Source organism: Salvia miltiorrhiza, chromosome 4 (genome assembly GCF_028751815.1).
Source record: "Salvia miltiorrhiza cultivar Shanhuang (shh) chromosome 4, IMPLAD_Smil_shh, whole genome shotgun sequence".
Taxonomy (NCBI): Eukaryota; Viridiplantae; Streptophyta; class Magnoliopsida; order Lamiales; family Lamiaceae; genus Salvia; species Salvia miltiorrhiza.
The window spans coordinates 43,897,309-43,921,534 of NC_080390.1; the positions used below are offsets into that span (position 1 = coordinate 43,897,309).

The window sequence follows — 24,226 nt, forward strand, 5'->3', positions numbered from 1 at the left end:
TTTGCACCTCATTTGGCTTATTTCTCAAGATCTCCACGGAAGGAATATTCACAGCCAACTTCTTAAATGTCTCCAAAAATTTGGAGCTTTGCTCATCTAATCTTGGCCTCGGGGATGGAAGAGGGAAAGGTGCTACAGGTTTGTACTCTGGCCTGGGAAACGTAGGAGTAAGAATAGGCTTCTTAACAGCAGAGGTATTCGACGATACCTTAGAAGTAGGTGGCGAATCGCACACAATCGTCTCCAGGTCATCATCCTCCATAATCTCTACATTTTTTTCTTTGCCATCCTTGTCGTCCCTGCCGTCCCGCTGCTCTGTACAATTCCTCTGCTCTGCAGAGGAATGGTGATTCCTCTGCTCTGCATGATTCCGCTGCTCTTCATCCTCAACTGAATTATCAACCACCCGGATGGAATGACATTGCTGATTTTGCTGAGGCTGTTGATGTTGGCTCTTCGGATTGAACTGAGCATTGCTAGGAAATTGGCCTGGCTTGTGCTGCGCAGCTGCTTGGTTGGCCATCTGACCAACTTGAGTCTTCAATATCTGCACTTGCTTGGACAATGCTGACACATTTTGCTCCATGCTGAACATTTTGGTTCCCAAGTTTGCCGAGTTTGCCTCCATCTCGGTGACCTTTACCAATACTTGCTTCATCATTTCCTCCATTGAATCTTTCTTTGGCTCATTGATTACTCCCCCATTAGAAACAGAAAATCCAGGTGGAGGCTGCAAAGCATTGTTGGGATTTGAATAGGAAAAATTTGGATGATTCCTATTATTTGGATGATACGGTGGATTGCCGCCCTGATGTCCTTGATAGTTTGGTCTATTGAATTGGTACTGCCGCTGGACATAATTAGCATCTTCCAGCTGCGACACATCAGGTAAACTCGGCTGCTGAGGAATTTTAGCTAGCAGTTTTCTCTCCAACTCATACTACTTTTGAAGAGCTTCATATTTCTCATTAAAATCATCTCTCTCCTCATTCACAGCTGCAATTCTTCTCGTGGAATTTCTGTCATTCGGCCATTGGTAACTGTTGGAGGCCATCTCTTCTATCACACGATAAGCTTCCTTTGTATTTCTATGGAGAAGACATCCACCTGCAGTGGCATCCACCATACTTTTTGTCAGACCAGTCAAACCATTATAAAAGTGAATGATTTGCTGATCCTCTGTGAAACCATGTTGTGGGCAGTTCCTGAGCAGCTCGCGAAATCTTTCTCAGGCATCATGAATGGTCTTATCTCCTAGCTGGGAAAAGTGAGAAATCTCTGCAATGATTTTCTGAGCTTTAGAAGCAGGAAAGTATTTTGCCAGGAAAGCTCTACACAAATCCTCCCATCCAGTGATAGCACCTCTGTCCAAACTCTTGAACCACTCCTTTGCTCTATCTCTTAGAGAGAATCCAAACATCTTCATTCTGATGGCATCTGATGGCACTCCATTCTGCTTAATAGTGTCGCAGATATCTAGAAACTGAGTGATGTGAACATGCGGATTTTCATCAGCCATTCCACTAAACTGTTCAGCTTGCACCATGTTTATCAATCCCGGCTTCAGCTCGAACGTGTTAGCCTGCACAGTTGGTCCCCAGCTGCCTCCTTGGAATTGATCAACTCGAGGCTGATACATGTGATTCAGTGGTGGCTCTGGTGGAGGAGCCCGGTTGCGCTCTCTCTCTTCGTTTAGCTGCCTCTGAAGGTGTGTCACGGCTCGCACAAGAGTTTCAAGGTCCATGTTATTCTGTTGCTCTGCCATTGCTTGCTTCTTCTTTTCGCGGTTGTCTCTTTTGTATTGCTTTTCGATTTCCAAGTTCAAAGGTACTAGATGTTCCTTTCCTTTGGATCTCGTGATCATACACGCCTGAGACAACAAACAAAAACAGAAATTTAAAAACTAAAAAAAAAAAATAAGCTTATAACGCCTGAAATAATGCTTAAGCCTAATCAGAAAATATTAAAGTAAATTCTAAATAGTCCCCGGCAACGGCGCCAAAAAGTTGATCACTAAATTATTAGCAACAAATTACCGCAACTAACACGGTGCAATTGTAGCACAAATAACAAGTAACCGAGTATCGTATCCACAGGGACTATTATAACGAATCACTCTAAGTAATCCTAATTAAACTCTAGTAATATTCAGGCAAACGAAAGAAGGAAAGTTTAATTAATTAAACTAAAACACTAATAACAATAATTAAAATCACGTAGGAAAAATTAAGTATTAAAAGACAACTGATCCTAGGGTAGTAAATTCATCAATTAAATCTACGCAATAAATCTATTAATCCTATGTACCAATTTAATCCAGTTATGATGAGAGATCACTTAATTAATCAATTACTCTCGCTAGAACAGCAACGATCGTGGATTAGTAAATTATCTATCTCCGTTAGGTCTCAAGAAAATCTACTAACTCCCAATAGCTCCTAAGAATAGCTCCCTATGATCCACCTATCTCCGCTAGGTCTCAAGGTTAAAATCATATCATACATTCCTGAATCCGCTAAACAGTTATCTCCGCTAGGTCTCAAACCGAATAGCTAAACATGCAAACTATTGGCCAAATAATTCACAAGAAATTAAGCACCAGGAATTATGAATCATAAACTGGAAGGCACAAAGATATTAACAAATAAATCACATAAATTCAATCAACTATTTACAAACCCTAGAATCAGCTAAAAGAAACTAGCCAGACATACTGGAATAAAACTTAAACATAATTAAAAAAAAAAACAATTGTAAAAACTGAATTGTATAAAAACTGAATGAAAAACTGAAGTAGCGGCTTGAATCTTCAATCTTGATCCAAGCCTTAAAACTAGAAAGCAATAAAAATTCTAAAGCTAAAAACTAAAGTATGAATGCTAGGGTTCTCGGATGTGTGTTGTCTCTCAATAGGTCAAAAGAGGACCTATTTATAAGCTTCAGATTTCCTTCGGATCACCATGGAAGTTGCCATGCAAAGTAGAATTCTAAAGGTAATAGAATCGTGTGAAATAAGGCAACTCTCCAGCTGGATACGCGCTCCGGAAAATACTCCCACTTTTGCCAACTTCGCAGCTCTCGCCAGAGGAATGGATGATTTCCCTGTTATCGCCAGAGGAATGGTATTGCCAGAGGAATAGGTGATTTCTCTGACCTCGCCAGCGGAATAGGTTGCGCCAGAGAAATGGACCTCCGCTCTGGCATTTCTCCGCTCTGGCATTTCTCCGATCTGGCAGCGGGGAAGCGAATCCTCTGGCATCGACTCCTCTAGAATGGCGACTCCTCTGACCTCGACTCCTCTGGTTGAATCCTCTGGAATGGCGATTCCTCTGACCTCGACTCCTCTGGTTGAATCCTCTGGAATGGCGACTCCTCTGGCGCCTTATGAGTCCTCTGGCGTTTCCGCGCTTGCTTCGATTCCTCTGGCATTCGTGGATTTCGCTGCACTGAACTTTGATTTCTCTGACTCCAGAGGAATGGTGATTTCTCTGCTTTGGAAATGTCGGTTCTTCTGCTCTGGAAACCAGAACACCTGGAGAACGCCAAATTCTTCCAAATTCATTCAAAACTGCATTCTTCCATCTCGAAAGCCTAAATCTCCTGCAAAGCATAAAATACACCATAAACGCACCAATTTTCAGAAGATTATCTTAAAACATGCACAAACAAACCCTTAAAAATAGAGTAAATTAAGCATAAATCAGAAACCATTCCCTGAACATAGCTAAGTCCGACGAAAGTTACCGTGAAAAAAGATCTACAAAACTGATGCCGGATAAGTTTATCATTGAAATCTTCCATTCTGGAATAATCTACCAAGAAGTTACAAACAAATGCAAAATTCAGAGTGATACGAGCTTGTGTAAGACCAGCAGCAGAGGAACCCAGGAGAGAAATCAAAGAAACGCTTCCAATTTGAAAAGAATTAGCAATTAATTTGTTCCCCAAACCTCGAGATATCCAGCCAGCCTTCATCTAAGAAATCAAGAAATCCCAAATTTTGCTGTTGCAAGATAAAACAAAATAACAAATTAGAAGCCTCAAAATCGATTGAAGAGATTAGAAATAAGCATTAAATGAGAGAGAGAACACAGTGTGATTGCTACGGCCGAGAAGTGGCGGGTGAATCAGACGGCGGCGGTTGTTGAAATCAGTGGTGGCGATGCTCCATGAAGGAAACTTAGAGGTCAAATTTGACAAGATCCAGAAATCGGAAAGAGATAAAACTCATTACACAGCTATACACATTATACAATAACAGAGTAAAATTTGAAACAAATTCAAGCAAATTTGAAATTCTAATTCCAAAAACTTAAGAAAAAGCCTACTGTAATTCAAATTCTGAAAGAGAGGGCTTACCGTGTGCGGTGTGCATGAGTTGCCGGTGGATAGACGGACGGCGGTCTGAAAAGGAAGCGGCGCGGCAGATCGTGGAGACGCGGCGAAGACTGGAGTCTGGAAAACCCTAGCCCATCTTTCTGACCCGTTTATTCTCTTCATCACAGCTAGGGTTTCAAAACCCTAGCCCGCCACCGCCGCACAGTCGGCTAATAAAACACGCCGGAGCAAGAACGAGGGCGCGACGGAGGCAGACCGAGGGCGCGATGGACTGGGGGAGCTGGATGAAGGCGCGGTAGATCGGGGGGCGCGGCGGACTCGGGGAAGGCGCGACAAATTGAGATTTGGGGGGAGGCGAACTAGAGAGAGAAGTGTTAGGGCTGATAATATTTTCAAATTTTAGGAATGGAAATCTTTTTCTTTTTTCTTTTATTTAATTTTTATTATTCAATTTTAGGTATTTAGGTTTCTAATAATATTTTCAGATTTTATTTAAGTGTTATTTAATAAAAAAAATATTATGAGTTTTTTATTTCTCAAAGTCTATATCTATGAATAAATTCAGATTTTAGGCTAAACAATTTATTTGTTATTTTTAATATAATATAATATAATATTATTTTAAAAAAATTATACATAACAGTTTTTAGAGACGCTCATACATAACGGTTCAAAAACCGTTGTAAATGACTCTTATACATAACGGTTCTTTAACGTTATAAAATAACTGTTATAAAAGATGGTCATAGATAACGGTGGCTTAACGGTTTTGTAATACCGTTATGTATGCAACTAATAGATAACGCAAAAACATAACGCATTTGCTCAAACCGTTATCTATGCATTTAGACAACACTACATAGATAACGGATTTTCGCAAAACCGTTATCTATTCCTAAAAGTGCGCTCATACATAACGGTTTTTGAAAAAAACCGTTATCTATTCACTGTTATGTATGTAAACTTTTGTAGTAGTGATATGATATCAATTTTATAGGGAGTTGAGTGTTGGATAGTTGTTTTGTGTTTATATTGTTTTATCTTGTGAAATATGATACTTGCTCGAACTTTGATGGATTTTACAGGAATCTTGAGATGGAATTTTGTAGCAGACCCACAATTTGTATTTAAATGTTTGATCAGTAAAGATGTAACGGTGCTTAAATAGAGTGAAGGAATGATAGAGAGAAATAGATAGAGAAAGTAAGATAGGAGAAAAAAGGAAATTTCATTGCTTAATTCCTAGTCCACAATTGCGGCTGAATAAAAGCCAAAACAACTAGGGTTGGAACAAGCTTACGGCTAAAAAATGTAAATACAATTTAACTCAAACTAGCGACTTTCAATAAACATGAGCTAGAACGTTTCTTCCTTCAAGTCAAAGGTGGAATTGCGATCCCCAAATCAGCAGCGAACCCTAGCTTCTCATTTCCTTGAGCAAAGTTAGCTTTTTTCTGCAACATATCATCTTTATCAACCATTCTCATGACAATACCCCCCCCCCCGCGATGAAGATCCTTGACCGCAAGGATCAAAAGTTGGAAACTTGGTGCGGATGTGCTTCAAATCCTCCCAGGTGGCGCAATCGGGACCTGCGTTCAACCATTGAACCAAGACCTGGGTGAGTTCTTCGCCCTTCCTAGAGATGGTACGCGAATTCAAGATGGTCACAGGCTCAATTTTAAATTGCCCATCAGTATCTGTTTCCGGTAGCTCGAGTAAAGGTACCTTCTTTTCTCCTATGCACTTCTTCAGTAGTGACACGTGAAACAAGGGATGTATGCGTGATGTAGGTGGTAGATCGAGTTTGTAAGCGACTTGCCCAATTTTCTCCAAAACTGTGTAAGGTCCATAATAGCGTGATGAGAGTTTTAAATTCCTTCTCGGCGCGACCGAATTCTGACGGAATGGTTGTAGTTTCAGATAGACCATATCTCCCACCATGAATTCCCTTTCACTCATTTTCTTGTCTGCATAGTACTTCATACGGTGTTGGGCTTGAAGTAAGTTGTCCCTCAGAATTTTGGAAAACTCTTGTCGTTGAACCAGTCAGTCCTTAGCTTCTGAATCAATGGAGTCAAAATAGGGCGATAACAACATACGAGCAGGTTGAAAACCATATAGTGCCTGAAAGGGGGTGCATTTGAGGCCACTGTGATAGTTAGTATTATACCAATATTCTGCCAAGGGAAGCCATTTATACCATTGTTTAGGACAACATCCCACCATGCACCTCAGATAACTCTCCAAACACTGATTGAGTCTCTCTGTTTGGCCATCACTCTGCGGGTGATAAGCAGTTGACATATCCAAAGTTGAACCCATAAACTTGAATAATTCTCTCCAAAAACTACTGGTAAAGACTTTGTCCCTATCTGAAACGATACTCACGGGTGGTCCATGTAGCTTGTAGAATGTGTCTAGGAAAACTTTAGCCACTGATTAGGCAGTAAAAGGATAGGACAAAGCAACAAAGTGAGCGTACTTTGTTAATCTATCAACAATGACCAAGATGACATTTTTTCTCCCAGATTTTGGTAACCCTTCAATAAAGTCTAGGGTTATGTGAGTCCAGGCAGTGGTAGGAATAGGTAGGGGTTGTAGGAGTCCAGGATAAGGTTTGTTGTCTACTTTATTCCGCTGACAGACATCACACTCTTGCACCCACTTAACCACAGCTTCTTTCATTTTAAGCCAGTAGAAAGAGCTTTTTAGTCTCATATAAGTACCTTGGTTTCCAGAGTGTCCTCCCATTGATGAGTTGTACATTTCGTGCAACAACTCTTCTCGAAGATTTGTGTTGGAACCCACTGCTATTCTCCACTTATACCTGAGTGTACCATCTGTGAGAGTATAATTACCCTAGGATAGCTTGTCAATGGCAAGAGATGATATTATCTTGGCAAATAATGGATCATTCACATAGCTTTGTATCACCTTCTGAACCCAAACATGAATGATAGTAGTAAGCCTTGTACATTCCTCTTCTTGCATGCCCATTCTAGATGAAGCATCAACGGCTTTGTTATCAATTCCCTTCCTATATTGGATCTCATAGTTGAGACCTAATAATTTAGTCAACCATTTTTATTGTATAGGATTCATGGATTTTTGATCCAGTAGGTACCTTAGAGTTTGCTGATCAATTCGAATGATGAATTTATGTCCCTGTAGATAAGCCTTCCACTTCTGAACAGCCATAAGAACTGCAAAAAATTCTCTCTCATAAATAGATAATGCTTGGTTCCTTGGACATAGGGTCTTACTCATGTATGCGATGGGTTTCTGGTTTTGCATAAGAACAACACCCACTCCTCCTATGCCACTGGCATCTGTTTCTAAGATAAATGGCTTACTAAAATCCGGTAATGCCAAAACAGGAGCAGATAACATGGCCTCTTTTAACTGATTGAAAGCTGATTGTGCTTCGCTGTCCCAACGAAAACCATCATTCTTTAAAAGGTTGGTCAGGGGTCTACTAATCAGTCCATATACTTGAATTAACTTTCTGTAATAGCCCGTAAGCCCCAAGAAACCTCTAAGTTGCTTAATTGTCTTAGGTACGGGCCAGTTTAGCATGCAGTGAATGTTCTCCGGGTCTATAGATACACCATCTGTTGAGATAACATGCCCCAAGTACTCAATCTTGGTCTGCCCAAATTTACACTTACTTTTCTTTGCATAAAGAGTGTGCTCCCTGAGTAATTCCAACACTGTTCTAAGATGTAATAGGTGATCCTCCCAATTCTTGTTGTAAACTAAGATGTCATCAAAAAACACTAACACGAACTTCCTTAAACAACCTTGAAACACTTGGTTCATTAAGGACTGGAAGGTTGCAGGAGGATTACATAATCTAAAAGGCATAACCAAAAACTCAAAGTGCCCATGATGTGTACTAAAAGCAGTTAGATACCTATCCTCAGCCTTGACTAGTATTTGAAAATACCCAGACCTCATGTCAAGTTTAGAGAAGTACACAACCCCATTTTATTCATCTAGGAGTTCATCAATTAAGGGAATTGGATAATCATGCTTGATTGTAAGAGAGTTTAGGTACCTGTAATCAACACACATCGTCCATGAATTATCCTTCTTCTTTACCAAAATAACTGGAGAAGCAAAAGGGCTCCTACTATGTTGTATTACCCCTGATTTTAAGAGCTCATTCACAATCTTCTCTATATCATCTTTATGGTTGTGTGATGTTCTGTACTGATATTGATGTTTGGGAATACTATTGGGCTTTAGAGAAATTTGGTGTTCAATTCCTCTAGATGGAGGTAGGTCCTGAGGTTCTTCAAAGACATCCTGAAATTCCTCCAATAAATCATCCAGCCCATGATTTTCATCGGTCCCCGAGTAGGGATTTTTCAATATAAACACTTCATTCACAGTATCCAGGTTCTTATGTATCAAATTATACAAAGAATCCTCTTAGATGAATTGGCAGTCAGTAACAGGGGATGTTACTGCCTTCAATTTAACCTTGTGCCCATTCAAATTGTCTGTAACATTCATCCTTTTGTAGTCCAGCTCAATGGGTGTACAATGCCTTAGCCAATCTCCTCCTAGGATTAAGTCATAGCCTTTACTGCTCAAAATCCTTGGAGTATATGTGAACTCATGTCCTTGTACTTTCCACTTGAAATTAGTAACCTTATGAGTGCTAGTTAACCTCTGGCCATTTGCTACTCGAACCATAATACGTTTATCTGGTTCCAATTGACAACCCAACCTCATGGCTGCGCCTTCCTATAGAAAACTGAGTGTGCTGCCTGTGTCAATTAAGATTTGTAATTGGTGTTGATCACTAATTTCTTAGCAACAAAAATGACTGCAACTAACACAGGTAATTGTAGCAAGCAACAAGTAATCGAGTATCGTATTCTCAGGGATTGAAAAACCGAAATCACTCTAGCTATCTCCTAAACAAACTTAAACAGTAGACAGGCAAACGAAAGTAGAGATTGATTGACTTAAACTAAAACTCAAATAGCAATAAATAAAAGCACGTAGAAAAATCAAATATTAAAGACAACTGATCCTAGGGTAGTAAATTCATTAACTAGATCTACGCAATAAATCTATTAATCCTATGTACCAGTTTAATCCAGTTATGATGAGAGATCACTTAATTAATCAATCACTCTCGCTAGAGCAGCAACGATCGTAGATTAGTAAATTCTCTATCTCCGCTAGGTCTCAAGAAAATCTACTAACTCCCAATAGCTCCTAAGAATAGCTCCCTATGATCCACCTATCTCCGCTAGGTCTCAAGGTTAAAATCATATCATACATTCCTGAATCCGCTAAACAGTTATCTCCGCTAGGTCTCAAACCGAATAGCTAAACATACAAACTATTGATCAGATAATTCACAAGAAATTAAGCACCAGGAATTATGAATCATAAACTGGAAGGCACAAAGATATTAACAAATAAATCACATAAATTCAATCAACTATTTACAAACCCTAGAATCAGCTAAAGGAAACTAGCCAGACATACTGAAATAAAACATAAACATAATTAAAAAGAACACAATTGGAAGAACTGAATTATATAAAAACTGAATAAGAACGATTGTAGCAGCTTGAATCTTCAATCTTGTAGAAATCCAATCCAAGCAGTAAAAACTGGAAAGCAATAAATTCTAAAGCTATGAAATTGAAAAATAAAAGTTGGGAACTGAAAAATAAAGTTGGGAACCCTGAATAGGTCAAAAGAAGACCTATATATAGGCACAGGGGATAAATACAGTATAGAGCTCGAAAATACTGATAAAATCCGAAAATCCCGCAAAATCCCGAAAATTCGGAAATTCCCGTCGGGCACTAGTCACTGTTGCGCGCGACTTTCTTGTTTCGGCCATATCTTCCTCGTCCGAACTCAAATTTGCAAACCGTTTGCGCCTACGAACTCGTATCGAGACGAACTGCAACTTTCATTAAGACCAACAGTCCAAATTCGAACTCCATATTTCTGTAAAAATCATCAAAGTACAAGCAAGTAACATATTTCACAAGATAAAGCAATTTAAGCACAAAACAATCATCCAACACTCAATTTCCTATAAAATTAACATCATAAGATCATTAAAAACCATGGAAACATGCGTGTTATCAGTGTCCATTTGATTCTCCCACCATTCTCAATGTAGTAGAACTTGCTCCTCCAATAATAGAATCAATAGAAATATGCACTTTCTCATAAGGTGCCTCTGTTAAATCTTCATGGTCAGTAACCATCGGTTCTGTTGGCATATAAGATAACTCTTCCTCCTCTGTTATCATTACGTAACTGATTCTGTTCTTGCACCTATGTCCAGGGGTAAATTGTTCATCACAGTTATAACATAATTTCTTCTTTCCTCCATTTGTGCACGTGTTAGCAATTGGGTAGGTGGCTGGAGAATAGGAGATGGCAGACTCCTTGTTTGATTGTTAAACCCCGGTTTTTTATAGGTGGAAGGAGGGGTACTGTAAGTCTTGGTTACGGGCTTCATCCGTTTTGAGATAATATCCAAGATGACAGTCTGTTACTCACCTAATTCAATAGCATGCTCTAGAGTAGTGGGTTTGAACATGCCCACAAAGGATTGCAATTCATCACTTAAGCCGCTAATAAAGCTAGCCACAAAGTACTCCTCAGAGAACTTATTTTGGCTATTTAAAAGCATACAAGACTTAAGCTCCTCAAATTTTTCAACATAATCTGCATATGTTCCAGTTTGTTTCAACTTGTTAAAGTCCACTATCACCCTGGCTTCCCTTATGCCTTCAAATCTGGCTGCAACAATATCCACAAACTGACTCCAAGTAACATCCAGCTGCCCACTATCCAAATTTTGAAACCATTGCAATGCCTTTTCTTCAAAATTCATAGATGCCAGGTTGATCTTTTGATAGTCATTAATTCCTTCAGAAATTCGATGCGGAGACTGTTAAGGCGATGTTGAGCATCCAGAATCTGTTGTTTAGACTAGATTTCTGCTTCCAGCACGTGCGTGTGAAGATCCTTGAGTTCCTTTCTTAGTAACGGAACAGTGGCCTGAGTGGGGATCATCTCTTCAACATAGGCAAAGTGCGTGGCACGGAGTTGGCTAAGCTTGCGAGCAAGAGTGTTGATATGAACATCATGGTCGATCATGTCAGCAGTCGCCTGAGCTTCGACTTCACTCAGTTTGTTTAAGAATTTTGCGCTGTAAATGTCTTGGCGTTTTTTCTCATGCTTGAGCTTTTCGATTTCCAATTGATGATCGGAAATGACATCCAATAAAGCTTGGATTGGATTTCTGCGCCTTCGGGAATCTTGAAGGTAACCTTGTGAGGTTATCTTCCTTTCCAGTGAGTGATCCTTCCATCAGTCTCTTCATCAGAGTCATATCTCACATACCTTGGCTTGCGTGGGATCTCAATGAACTCAACAGGCAGCTCTGGAGGAATGTGTGGTTGCATGGGTTGTCTCCTTGATGAAGAAGCTCCTTGAGAGGAAGTGGAAGGAGCAACTTCAGAGTCTGGAACTGCGGGAATGACTTGCACATCATCAGTAGGGAATGAAAGAGCAAAAGTACGTCTGGAGTTGTGGGTGGCGTCCTCTACTTGAGAAGGAACGTCAGATGATTCCTGTGGCATGGAGGACAGCATAGGATCATCAGCTACGTCCTCTACAAATCCTTCCAGAGTAGATGGATTTGCAGTGTCAACTGTTGGGTTTTCCAACAAAGGAGAAACAGTAGAGACTTCAGGCTGATCAACAACCATCAGCCGTGATTTGTCAGCGGTGGGATAACTGATGGGTTTAGTTGTCCGGGAAGTTGGCTGATCCGGAGCTGGGAAAGCAGTAGTGACATCATCAGTTGGATGACTAATGGATTCAATTATCCGTTGATCTTGAGCTGAAGATACCGGAGTGTCCTGAGGAGCATGCATAGAAACAGGAGTTTCCTGAGGAACAAAGTCAGAAACATGAGTTTCTTGGATAGTGGCTGCAGAAACCGAACTTTGTTGATCAGGTAACACTGGATCAAATGAGTCGTAGATCAAAAGAACAACATCAATTGTTTCTTCGGCTGCTTTAGAAGTGGAGATCCCTGCATCGGTGGGAGTGATCAGGGGGGGCCTCTGGTGAAGCCTTGCGACTTAAGGTAGTCCAAAGCGAATTTGTCGAATCCATAAATAACATCCCATAATATGGGGAAGTTGAAGATGCTGTATAATTTCGCTTCTTCAAATGCAAATGAGTTATCAGTCTCAATCAGTTGAAGTTCCTTGACTTGAGAGCAGGGTGCAGTCTTGAGGAACGTGTAGGTGAGAAGTCTATGAAGGTTCTTATAGACTTCTAGAGAGGTATTGAAGTCTCCGAGAAGGAGATTCAAATGTTGAGAAGCATCTCCCTTGGCATCGGCTTGCATTGCTGCAACAACCTTTATTTGTTCAGAAGTGCCATAAGGAGTTGGCACATGGGAGAATTGTTGGACTGCTTTGCCCTTGGATTTATGTTTAGGCTGGGCTTTGGTAGAGGATTTGGAGGGTGTGTTTGGAGGTTAACTGTGAGGCAGATTTTGAAGATGTCTTTTTGGGTGTGGAACGAGGACGGCGGGGAACGTTTGTTGCAGAAAGAGAAGGAACAGGGGATGGAATTTGAGTGGGAGTTGGAGAAGGTAAAGGACAGGGTTCAGTTGGAGACTCAAGGGGTTCAGTCTCCACGGATTGAGGTGATGAGATGTCAATCACCTTTGGCTTCTTGGAGGGTTTGGGTCCTCCCTTCGCCACTTTGAAGAGGCGAATTTGATCAGTTACTTCCAAAGTCTCCAGCCAGAAGATTTGAAGAAGATGACTGGTGCCGTGAATGATGATTTGTGAAACTCTGTTGCCTTGACGGAGCAGATTTGCAGGTTTGGAGTTGTGAGGTTCGCCGCAAAGTAACTCGAGGTAGGTTTGCTCCTAGTTAAAAGGACCGGGCTTCATTAGAGCAGCCAAAATGTTCTTCTGTAGCTGTGAAGCTTTGTTAGGAGTTCCAGTGGCGCCGATCCAACATTTCTGAATGATCTTGGCCAATAAGAAATGACCAGGCTTGAGAAGAGATAACTTGAGAGTTCCTTCAGTGGTCTCGTCCCCTTTAGCCATTGCTTCCTTGAGAGTTTCATTCGCCTCCTCATCTGTGATGAAAGATGGATTGGGACCAATGTTCGACAGACCGAACAGTTCTCGAACTGCTTTGGTGACATTGATTGGAACCTCTTATTGTGTTTTGAAGTCGGGAGATGTGAACACCTGAACTTTGGAGAAAAGTTCACCGGACTTGTTATAGCGCAGTTCTTGATAGAACTGTTTGATTGGAGATTTCAGGAAGTGGGCCGCTTCCTTGAAGACGAAGGGAAGCCATTGATGCCTAGACATGATTTCTTCGGCTTCGATAGTTTTGTTTGGAATGATGGAGCATCCACTGAGTGTTCATACCAAACATCCTTGACGCCGCATTCAACAGATTTCTTTTTGTCTTCTGTTCTCGCCATTTCTATGATTCTGAAAGAACAAGGATTTGAACAGAGAGTCTCACAGTTGATTGCTGTGGAGCAGGGGATTAGTTTGCATGCAAGAAAGAGAAAGTAGGCAAAGGAATTGGTAGAGATGAGAGAGAAAGTAATGATGAAGTGTGATCGTGGAAGAAGAATAGTTACTTAGGGCAGTTGAAAAAACGTCGGCGGTTTGAAATCCGCACGCCAAATTGAATTTAATGATTCTTAAAGAGCTTATAAGCTGTAAAAATAAGCTTTAAGAGCTTATAAGCTCCCCAAAAAATAAGTTCATCTACCCCAACTTATTTTCTCATTATCTTATAAGCAACACTGATTTTACAAGAATAATTCAACTATAATTTTTTATTTTCATTATATATCATTCTAATTTCACTTTTATTCAATTTTTTCTCTCTATCAAAGATTTTCTCTAGCTAACTAAAAATTCTCTCTCTAAGCTTATAAGTTCAATTATCCAAACACTTTGACCAATTATAAGCCCTTCAAAATAAGCTTAGTCAAACACCCTCTACAATAACTCCTTTCTAAATTCACTCATCGCGATTTTGCCCCTGGTCTTCGAATTAAAAAATCAAATAACTCGAATTGGCAGCTCACTTTTTCAATTTCAAAAGAATTGGCGACGACGAACTCGCGGCGCATCCTTGAGCATGGTAATGAATCCTTGAATATATATACGTTCCTCCTGAATTTCTTTGTGTGATTCTTTCAGTTTTCCCATGTACCGTGAACTGCCGCTGATTCAATTCCTCCATTGAAGGGTTCAATTGAGCTGGGGGGATTCGCATAAGCACTGGCTAGAGCTTCACCGGAGCTAATCGCGGTACACACAACAGCAATTCAAATTGAAATATAGGGTTCGCACCTTACTGAGTCGAACCTATTTCTTTTATTGCTTTGATTCTTCGCAGGTACTGCCCGGTAGAATATCGCAGCCTACCAAAAAGGTCGCCAATGAAAGAAGAAAGAGTAATTTGTATTGGAATTTAATTCCCCCCGGTCTGCTTATTGCGCAGGAATTGAGCAGGGTAAGGACACGGCTGTCATTACAAAAAATTAAAAAGGTAGTTTTGTCATTTCCTGCTTTTGTCTAAGCCATGCTTACCAAACACGCTGCTAATTGTTTCATGCGTATTAACTTATATCTGGATATGTAGATATGTAGATATGTAGATATTAATTATATCTGGATATTTAATCCAATTGTTGTGAGTTTAATTAACTAAATTTATTGTTTGATAGCTGATAACTAATGTCAATATAACACATTTTTTATGTTTGATACCCTCCACAAAAAAAAAATGTATATTTACAGCAATTTGATAAGAAAGGATAAGATTTGGATTATCAATTGAAACTACCTCAATACCCTCCAATTAAACAGAAAATTTCAGAAACAACCCTTTGCAAATTTTGGGGAAAAATGAAATATGAGTGCCAAATTATCTTTGTTCAGGGCGCGATTTCTCATCTGAGCAAAAGACCAATATACAACTATTTTCAGTCACAGATTCTTTGTTGTTCCTACAGCTAAACGATAATTAATCCTTGTGAATAATTGAAGCTCTAGGCTTAAATACATGCAGTCGAATGTGATCACACTTCTAAGATGCGCACAAATACAAACTTATACATTGCCGCCAGTTATATGTTTCCCTGCCACATAATAGTTACCTAGCATAACAAGGAAACTGAAACATAAAGTGTTGTAACCTCTCAATTTCAAGTTTGCAGCAAGAATGCAAGACCATTACTTTAAATTGGCCAATGGAAAGTAGAAATAAGAAGAGCCCAGAATCTCAATTTACATAAGAAGATAAATATGTGCATGTGTAACACAAACAGGCTTGGTTGACAGAGGAAAGCTTGGTTCCCAAATACATCAAAATCTGATTTTCCAAACAAGCTTGAGATGCACAAAGACCCAAATTCAAAAAACAAACAAGACTAGGATCCCAATTCACAAACACCCAAATCAGAGAACTTGAAGCATAGGTTCTGAATTCAGAAAGAAATTGATGCTTGTAATTGTTATTTAGGAAAGACAAAATTCAGAAAACAAACTACATGACTCCAAACAAGCATCTCATTGCACAAACTTGTACCCGTTTCAAACAGGGTAAAGATGGCACCCTCAACTCTAGCGGCCTTCACCAGCGAAATACCGAACCTGCAAGTACTGAAAGAAAATTTCGAACTTTTGAGAATTTTCCGTAGTAAAAACAATCAGCACAATTCAGATTGTGCAGGCGCGAATATACACGATTGAAACAAAAAATGGAAAGAGAAAGCATCGAAAGGTGAATACTCTTTCGTAATCAGACCTAATTGACCTCCTACAAAGAAATAAACAGTCGAAAGAAACAAAATTTGCCGAAACCATGAAATGTCCAAAAGCGGCAAAAGAAAAACCATTGAGCTCCATATTTTTTGCAGACCCAAGTCCGATTGTGTAGAAAAAAAAATCAAAAATCCTAATAAATTTTGCATACTCCTTTATAATACATGAGCAAGATATGATTTTGAAACATGAATTTCGCGAAAATGTCACAAAACTCACCTTCGAGAGGATCTGACGCAAAAACTCACTTCATCAGCTGAATAACTCGTCTTCGTTATGTCGAAGGAGGCGGATTTGCAGACCCCTACCCCTCCGATTTGAAGTAATTTGAGGGATAAAATTGTAAAGTTGAAATCTAATATCATTTCACTGTTCAAATCGATATTATTCAACTGGGGGTGAGCGGTGGTTGTATTTTCTCTTCTGAACAGTGATTTTGGAGCGGGCTTTGATTTTGGTGCGGGCCTTCATTATTATTTACAAAGCCTATCAAACAGTGGGTTAGGGTGAGAAATATAAGTTATCTCATGTAAGAGTACCAAATACTACACATGCTCGGCCCAACTTTAGAGTATAATTACGTGGGCTTTTAAACTAATTAAAACCTAATCAAGCTTTCAAAAGATTATAGCGAGCGTGACCATTTGTTTGCAGATTCTGCAGGTCGCCGTTGACTCCGTAAAATGTTTTCGACTGATGATACGAATATAATTTCAACTCAACTCCATAAATTGATTTGCGCATTTACTGAAGAAGACGATGACGACGATCGAGGCGTGGTACGCCGGCATTTTGGTTGTGGCCTGGATTGCCGCTGGGGTCAGCTCGGACGCCTTCGATCACAGATACAAAGCTGGAGATGCGGTGCCGTTTTACGCCCGCAAAGTCTACCCCTATGGAAACCCCAGGCATAAAATTCACTTCAATTTTCTGATTCCAACTCGATTTGATTTTGTTTTCAACTATTGTCAGTGCCAAAATTTGACTTGTAGCAGAAGAAAAATAAAATTTCTGTTTGTTTGCATTTTATGTAATGGTGGGATTCAAATATGTGGATATGACGAAGATTAGGCAGTTTACCTTGCATGAGTCATGACTAGTTATGTGAATTTTGAAGAGCGCCTTTGTGAGTTTGGATATTGTAAGAGAAGTGTTGTAGTGTTCGTGAGAGGTACACTAAAATTGAATGCAGATAAAAACGAACTAATATATATTGTATATAGATACACAGAAGCGCCTCATACACATGTTTGATTGAAAGCTAGAAAGTAAAACCATCTTGTAGCTTTATATTTGTGCCTGAGGTTGCTTTGAGGTGGTGATCTTCTTAACATATATATCATTGTAGATGATGTTCCTTCATTAAGAGGAACAGTCATCTATAGAGTATTTTCTTTCAGAATTTTGGCATTGTATTCAATTATTTGTCTTCATCTTATGACGCTCGCCTCGTGTTTGTATGAATTTCAGTGAAACATACCATTACTATAGTCTCCCATTCTGTTTTCCAGGTATTTGATATTATTTGTTATTCTTTTTACTTCTTGTCTCTATTCAAGTCCAGTTTTTTGCTTACATTTAGTATCTTGTCAATAGTTAGCATGAAAGATGAAATTGAAGCTCTGGTGAAGGGCTAAAAGTCAATCGTGTGGTCCGTTCTCCATATAATCTTGAGTTCTTAGTTGATAAACAATCAGAAGTCCTCTGCCAAAAGAAACTCTTGAAGAAAGAAGTTGCTGACTTCCGAAGTGCGGTTTCAAGGGACTACTTATTTCAGATGCACTATGATGACCTGCCAATATGGGGTTTTCTAGGGAGGGTGGAGAAGAATGACAGTATTGATCCTAAACAGTATAAATACTGGTTATATAAGCATCTCCACTTTGAAATCTTTTATAACAAGGACCGTATCATTAGGATCAGCGCACGTACAGACCCGAAAGATTGTGTGGAGCTTACTGACGATAAGGACATTCTTGTTGACTTCTTATACACAGTCAAGTGGAGTGAAACTGGCATATCATTTGAGAAGAGGATGGACAAGAACTATCGTTCTTACTATGAAATCTTTTCAGTTATTGGTTCATGTGGGACTATTCTCCTTCTTACTGGATTTCTTGTGGCAATTTTGACACAAGCCCTAAAAGATGATTTAGAAAAGTAACGATTTAACCTCTTCATGAACAGTTAATAACATGTTGGAACTATGAGATCTCTACTGATACTGATGAATTTGTTTTTCAAGATATGCCCATGATCAGGAGACAGCAGATGACAAAGAAGAAACTGGATGGAAAGTCATTCATGGTGATGTTTTCAGGTTCCCAAAGAATAAGTCATTGTTAGCTGCGGCCCTCGGAAGTGGCACACAGCTTGTTGTCCTGTAAGTATGGCATTGCATGGTTATTTACCATTGGTTGTTGTATTGGAAAAACATTGACTGCGTGCATCTTTTTGTCATTTCCAGGGTTACTCTTGTACTATTAATCGCGCTTGTTGGTGTATCTGATATCTACAATGAAGCAAATCCTTTTGCATTAGGGGTCATGTACACAGTCACATCTTTCATTGCAGGATATAAAACAGCCTCTTTTTATAGCCAATTAGAGGGAACATATTGGGTAGGTAAATTTGGACCAGAATACTGCTCTAGTTTTGCTTAACCAGCCATTTTTGCGCATGCTTTATCCAGTACATGGATGTTAACTTGATTCTCATGCTGGGCATTTTGTTTCTTGATTTCAGTCTTGTTTATTATTTGAGGAAGGGACATGATCTGTTTCCCCCTATATAAATGATATGTTCTTGTCTTTTGATGGAGTTGATAGGATTTCAATATGATGACTTGTGAAGATAAATAGTAGCGACTTCCCTTGCAATAGAAGCTCTAAGAACTATGATATGTCTTCATTTATGCTTACCTATTTCTTTAATCCAAGTCTCTTTTCGTTTTCTGACCTTCTTGCTTGAAAGTTGGTTTATGGCGATAATTTTGTCAAGCTCTTTCTAGAAATAATCCAAATAGTCAGTTGAGAAATCATCGTCTCCTTTTCTTTTGTATACTTTAGCTTGTCCCTTATCTTAGTTTTTTCTTCTGGCAGGTGTGCAATTTACTATTCACAGGGTTTGTCTTCTCCGGCCCACTGCTTCTTATCTGTAGCTTCCTTAACTCTGTCCAGAACTCTTACAAGGTTGCATCAGTTATGCCACTTGATACAACTACAGACATTCTTCAGACATGGGCTCTTGCAGCATTACCTATGTTATTATTGGGATGGATAGCTGGAAAATGTAGCATGGCAGACTTTGAAGCACCTTGTCCTACCTCAAAATATTCTAGAAAGATTCCACCACTACCTTGGTATCGTCAGACGCTGCCTCAGATGGCAGTGGCTGGATTCATGCCATTCTGTGCTTCTTATGGAGAACTACACTACATATTTGCCAGTCTTTGGGGTGACCGAGCTTACACCAGTTACAGTACTTTGTTCATTGTCTTCATTGGTGTTCTCATTGTCACTGCATTTGTTACGGTGGCATTAACATTTTTTCAACTTGCTGCTGAAGATCACTATTGGTGGTGGAGGTATCCTATTGTTAAATACATATACTTTTAACAAGCGATGTGCTACATTATTTCTTTGTGATCAATTATATATCCACTAACAAGTGATGTAGTATTTTCTACATTAACTCCTAACACTTGATCTCTACCTCATATCATACGCATCTAATGTTTCCCTCAATTCGTCAGGTCTTTTCTGTATGGTGGATCCAGTGGATTCTATGTTTTCGGATACTGCCTGTATTACTACTATGCACGTTCGGGCATGTCAGGTGTCATGCAAACCTCAGTTTTCTTTGCATACATGGCTTTTGTATCCTATGCTGTCTTCGTAATGCTTGGAGCTGTAGGCTTCTATGCTGCTTTGCTTTTTGTTCAGCACATATATGGATCAATCATAAAGAGTGACTGAGAAATCAATCGACCTCTACTTTTCCAAGTTTGATACATAACTATGTTTGGAAACTACTGGAGGGTAGGTATGATACATGCTATATTTGGTAAATTATACTATAATAAAAGTTGTAGTTTATGTACGCAGTAACTTATATATGGATACACTGGATAGTGGATAATATTTTGATGTATTTCACAACATGCAACATTTTATATAAGGGGCCAGTTTGATAAGTTAGTATTCGCTATATTACATCCTCAGCTGGGCTTATTTTTGTGTTTGATAACCAATTGAGATTTCATGAGAAGCCCGCTCTAGAAGGCCGGCCCGGGCCAAAAACACTGTTCATCTACAGAAAGATTACTAGGGGTGACCCTTGGTTAGGCAATCTCAATGCTATAGTAAACCTTGTTAAAAAAAAATTACAACTGTACCCCCCAAATCAATCCAAAATCATTTGAATTTTTGGTCTTCCGCCGCTCATCCAATATTCTCTCAACCTACGGAAAGAACATTTGAGTTCATCCCCTCCAAACCGCTGCGAAGGTGATTTCAAAACAAATTGATTCCCGGTACCTAAATGCAATATTTGTCGGGTTTTTTAATTTCGGGAATTTTTTTTTTTCAGCGCCATATCCATTTGAAGGGTTCCGGTCAATTGTGGACCTTCGACTCGCAACAGCTAGAGCTTTGAAGGAGTAAGTATGTCGACTGAATGATGTTTAATCCTTGATTTTTTTTTGGATAAATTGCTTCGGAAAGAACATTTCGCTTTGCTAAGATTTGTCTTCATTAAGTAGTGCAAATTTCTTTGGGATGGTACGGTTGGAATTCACAGATTTTCCCCCGAATTTCACTATTCAGCGGGAAGTAAAATTTGAAGGTACGGTGTGTATTACGAAAATATGAAGAGGATATTTCTGCCATTTTGTTACCCAGCACACCCATTAACCTCATTTATCAAACAGCGGGCTTCGATTTATATGTCAGTGGAAATTTACTACCAAATGCATGGCCCATTAACCTTAACTGCCGCAGAACCAATTACATTTGCTCAAGTTTGCTTAAAGTGCCTTAACCCAACCAATTAATCAAACACGGCCAAGGTGTGTTCTCTTTGGTTATAAATTTATCATGGAAAAAGGAGGATAAACAAAATTTTACCCTTTAAATCCTTCCTTTCTAAGGCTGGTAACTGGTTCGGTTCGGTTAAAACCGAACCGGTTTACCGGTTAACTGGAACCGGATAAGAGCAATTTTATTAACCGGTAACCGAACCGATTTAAATTTCGGTTAACCGATTAATCCAGAGAGAGAAAGAGAGGCTACTTTTATGCTCCTCTGATTACGAAAGCCAAATTAAAAATAATGAATTCCAAAGTTCCTATCTCTACCGCCTAAAGTCAAAGAATCCATCAACTAAATAATTCTTCAAGAGAACATTGAATTGAACCAGGGAACATGGTATGTTAATAGCCATTGTCTGTTCTGAAAATGCTTCAAGGAGCTCTATATGCGATTAATATTTTCACCTAAAGCAGCAGGTACTTAGCAAAAGGTAAATTAATGCAAGGAAGCTCTACTTGCATCTAATTCTCGAATTAGCAGTACATTACCCCAACTCAAAAGCAAAAACCCAAAAAAGAGAGAAAGAAGCTGGGCTGAGCGAGCTTGGCGCTCAATAGGAGTGAGCAATAATTAAAATGATTATTATTACTACTATATAAAATAGTCAATAATTACTCTAAATCTCGGTCAATTTTAAAAAAAATAAACTTTTCAATAATTACTCTTAATTTATACTCTTAATCTTTGGTTAATATATATGTTTTGAAATTTTGGATTATTATTTTTTAAGGATTTCGAATCTTGTATATTGAATGTTAATTAGTTATTTAAACTTTAAAAAATATATTGTATATTTATTTTGGTTATTTGGTTTTAACCGAAACCGAACCAAAATATTTCGGTTCGGTTTTGTTCGGTTTTAAGCATGTTCGGTTCGGATTTGGATATTAATTATATAATTCGGTTTTAATTTGGTTTTTGTTATTCGGTTCGGTTCGGTGACCGAATAACCGAATGCTCACCCCTAGCGCTAAATGCGTCGAAACAAGCTGGGCCGAGGTGAGCTCCCGGAGCACGGAGAACGGCAGGTCGTCTGAGGGCCGGGACTCCGCTGCGGTGGTGGCGTTGTATCTCCGCCTGGGCGGCGATATGAAGAGGTGGTAGTGGTGACGACCGGTGAGGTGCCGACGGCGAATGAGAGGCAGCGAAAAAATTTCGAAGGGGACGATCGGTGACAGCGCCGGTAGCCGGTGGGAAGAGGCGCCGGTGGGGAGAGAAACAAGGCAAGAGGCGCCGCGCAAGGCTTAGGCAGCAGATGCGAAATCTGCTGTGAATGAATGCCCTAATTTGTGATTATTGAGTATTTTGTAAATTCTAATACAATACGTATTAATTAATTAATTAATTTAACAATTACACCGGTTAATTCGGTTTAATCGGTTAACCGACCGATTAAACCGATTAACCGGTTAACTGAAAATGTGATAACCGATAATCGAACCGATTAAAATCGGTTATCGATTAACTGATAACCGATTTTTTCGGTTCGGTTACGATTTTAACCGGATAACCGGAACCGGTTTACTTTTGTCCTTGTTAGCATGTGTACATTATTGTCAGAACTTAGAACCAATCTAGACCTTTTTTTTCTTTCTTTAAATTAATGGATAAGATTGAATGGTTAATTTTAATATTTTAAATTTCAAGCTTTTTTGTTAGAATATTTTGTAATTGTGGAGTAATGTGACCTATTTGTAGTTCCTATTTTGTCATGATCGCATTTTGCTAAGGATTTAGTGAGAAGGGCTAAATATGATGAGAAATGAGAATGAATCTGAAACGTGCAAGATATTCAAATCTTATGTCTTATATTTATTTGAATTAATAGTGAGATATTTAGTTAACTAATAAATCAATAACATCAATGAATAAGCTGCTTATAACTTACGAATAGTCATTCTCATCGGGGTTCAATTTTGGAGGGGGGTAGGGGTGAAAATTTCACCATATTAACTGAATACGACTATTCGTACATTACAAACAGCTTATTCATGGATTTTATTGATGTATTCATTATTCTATTTCTCACGAAAGTTAACATTCTCACTAGGTCTTAACTCTACATATATAGGTGTGGTTCTAGTGAGAACTACATTTTTCGTGAGAACATGAGAACCATTAAAATTAATGCATCTGCTGTTAAAATTAATGCACTCGAAAATATTAAAAGTTTCGCTCCCTCCAAGATTCAAACTCTGGTGATGTATTCATCCGCAAGATGATACATCCACCGTTGATTTTGATGATCAAATGATTGAAAATAGTTCTCCGTTCTTATTTTATTTAGTGGTTTTTACTAGAGCCTAATATTTTAATGCAAATATAATATTTGAATATTATAAGTATATTATATACATTCTAATCACGCCTAAGCATTTAGTATTTTGTTGTGTTTATAATTAAATCCAAATATCCTTTACTTTTTACATGTCCCCAAAACAAATATGCTCTGATGTGGAGTAAATCATGCATCAACGCTGATTATCTCATTTATATATAAATATTTAATTTAGGTCCGATTAAAGTAAAATCAAAGTTAAAAGGGAAGTATAAATCAATGATACTCGACGAAAGTTAAGTCAGAGCTGGCAGTGGAGAGGAAACTTATAAATTGAGTCAGAGCTGATAACCGAGAATAAAACTAGCCATTTAAGTTTGAGGCAAAGAGAAACGGAAATATCATGTCATGACAGAAGGGAAGATGCGCCATCCCTGATGAAGAGATTGAAGTAGAGGCGAGAAGTGAAGAAAATATCATGTCACAACAGAGGTGAAGATATGCCAATTTTGATGAGAAAGTGCATACGAAAGCAATTAATCAATTAGCAGAAAAAAAGTGGTAGTTAGATTGCCAAGTGACATGAAAAATTCGCGCATGGTACATGATAACACTCACTTTTATATGATTTTTAA

At 38.9% G+C, this 24,226-nt stretch overlaps 2 long non-coding RNA genes, 1 other non-coding gene and 1 pseudogene across 3 annotated transcripts; 3 read left to right on the forward strand and 1 right to left on the reverse strand.

Annotated features, from left to right (window-relative positions):
* The first annotated feature begins 1,184 nt into the window (after positions 1–1,184).
* LOC131024061 (small nucleolar RNA R71) lies at positions 1,185–1,291 on the forward strand. Its single transcript, XR_009101655.1, has one exon. It is a non-coding gene; the product is annotated as a small nucleolar RNA R71 (small nucleolar RNA).
* A 12,979-nt stretch (positions 1,292–14,270) lies between these two features.
* Positions 14,271–15,128, forward strand: LOC131021896 (uncharacterized). The gene is made up of 3 exons (XR_009101086.1): positions 14,271–14,535; positions 14,643–14,705; positions 14,794–15,128. It is a non-coding gene; the product is annotated as an uncharacterized LOC131021896 (long non-coding RNA).
* Positions 15,129–15,609: 481 nt separating this feature from the next.
* Positions 15,610–16,756, reverse strand: LOC131021898 (uncharacterized). Its single transcript, XR_009101087.1, has 2 exons — positions 16,443–16,756; positions 15,610–16,061 (listed from the first exon to the last, which is right to left on the reverse strand). It is a non-coding gene; the product is annotated as an uncharacterized LOC131021898 (long non-coding RNA).
* A 226-nt stretch (positions 16,757–16,982) lies between these two features.
* LOC131021895 (transmembrane 9 superfamily member 3-like) lies at positions 16,983–20,418 on the forward strand (annotated as a pseudogene).
* Positions 20,419–24,226: the final 3,808 nt, after the last annotated feature.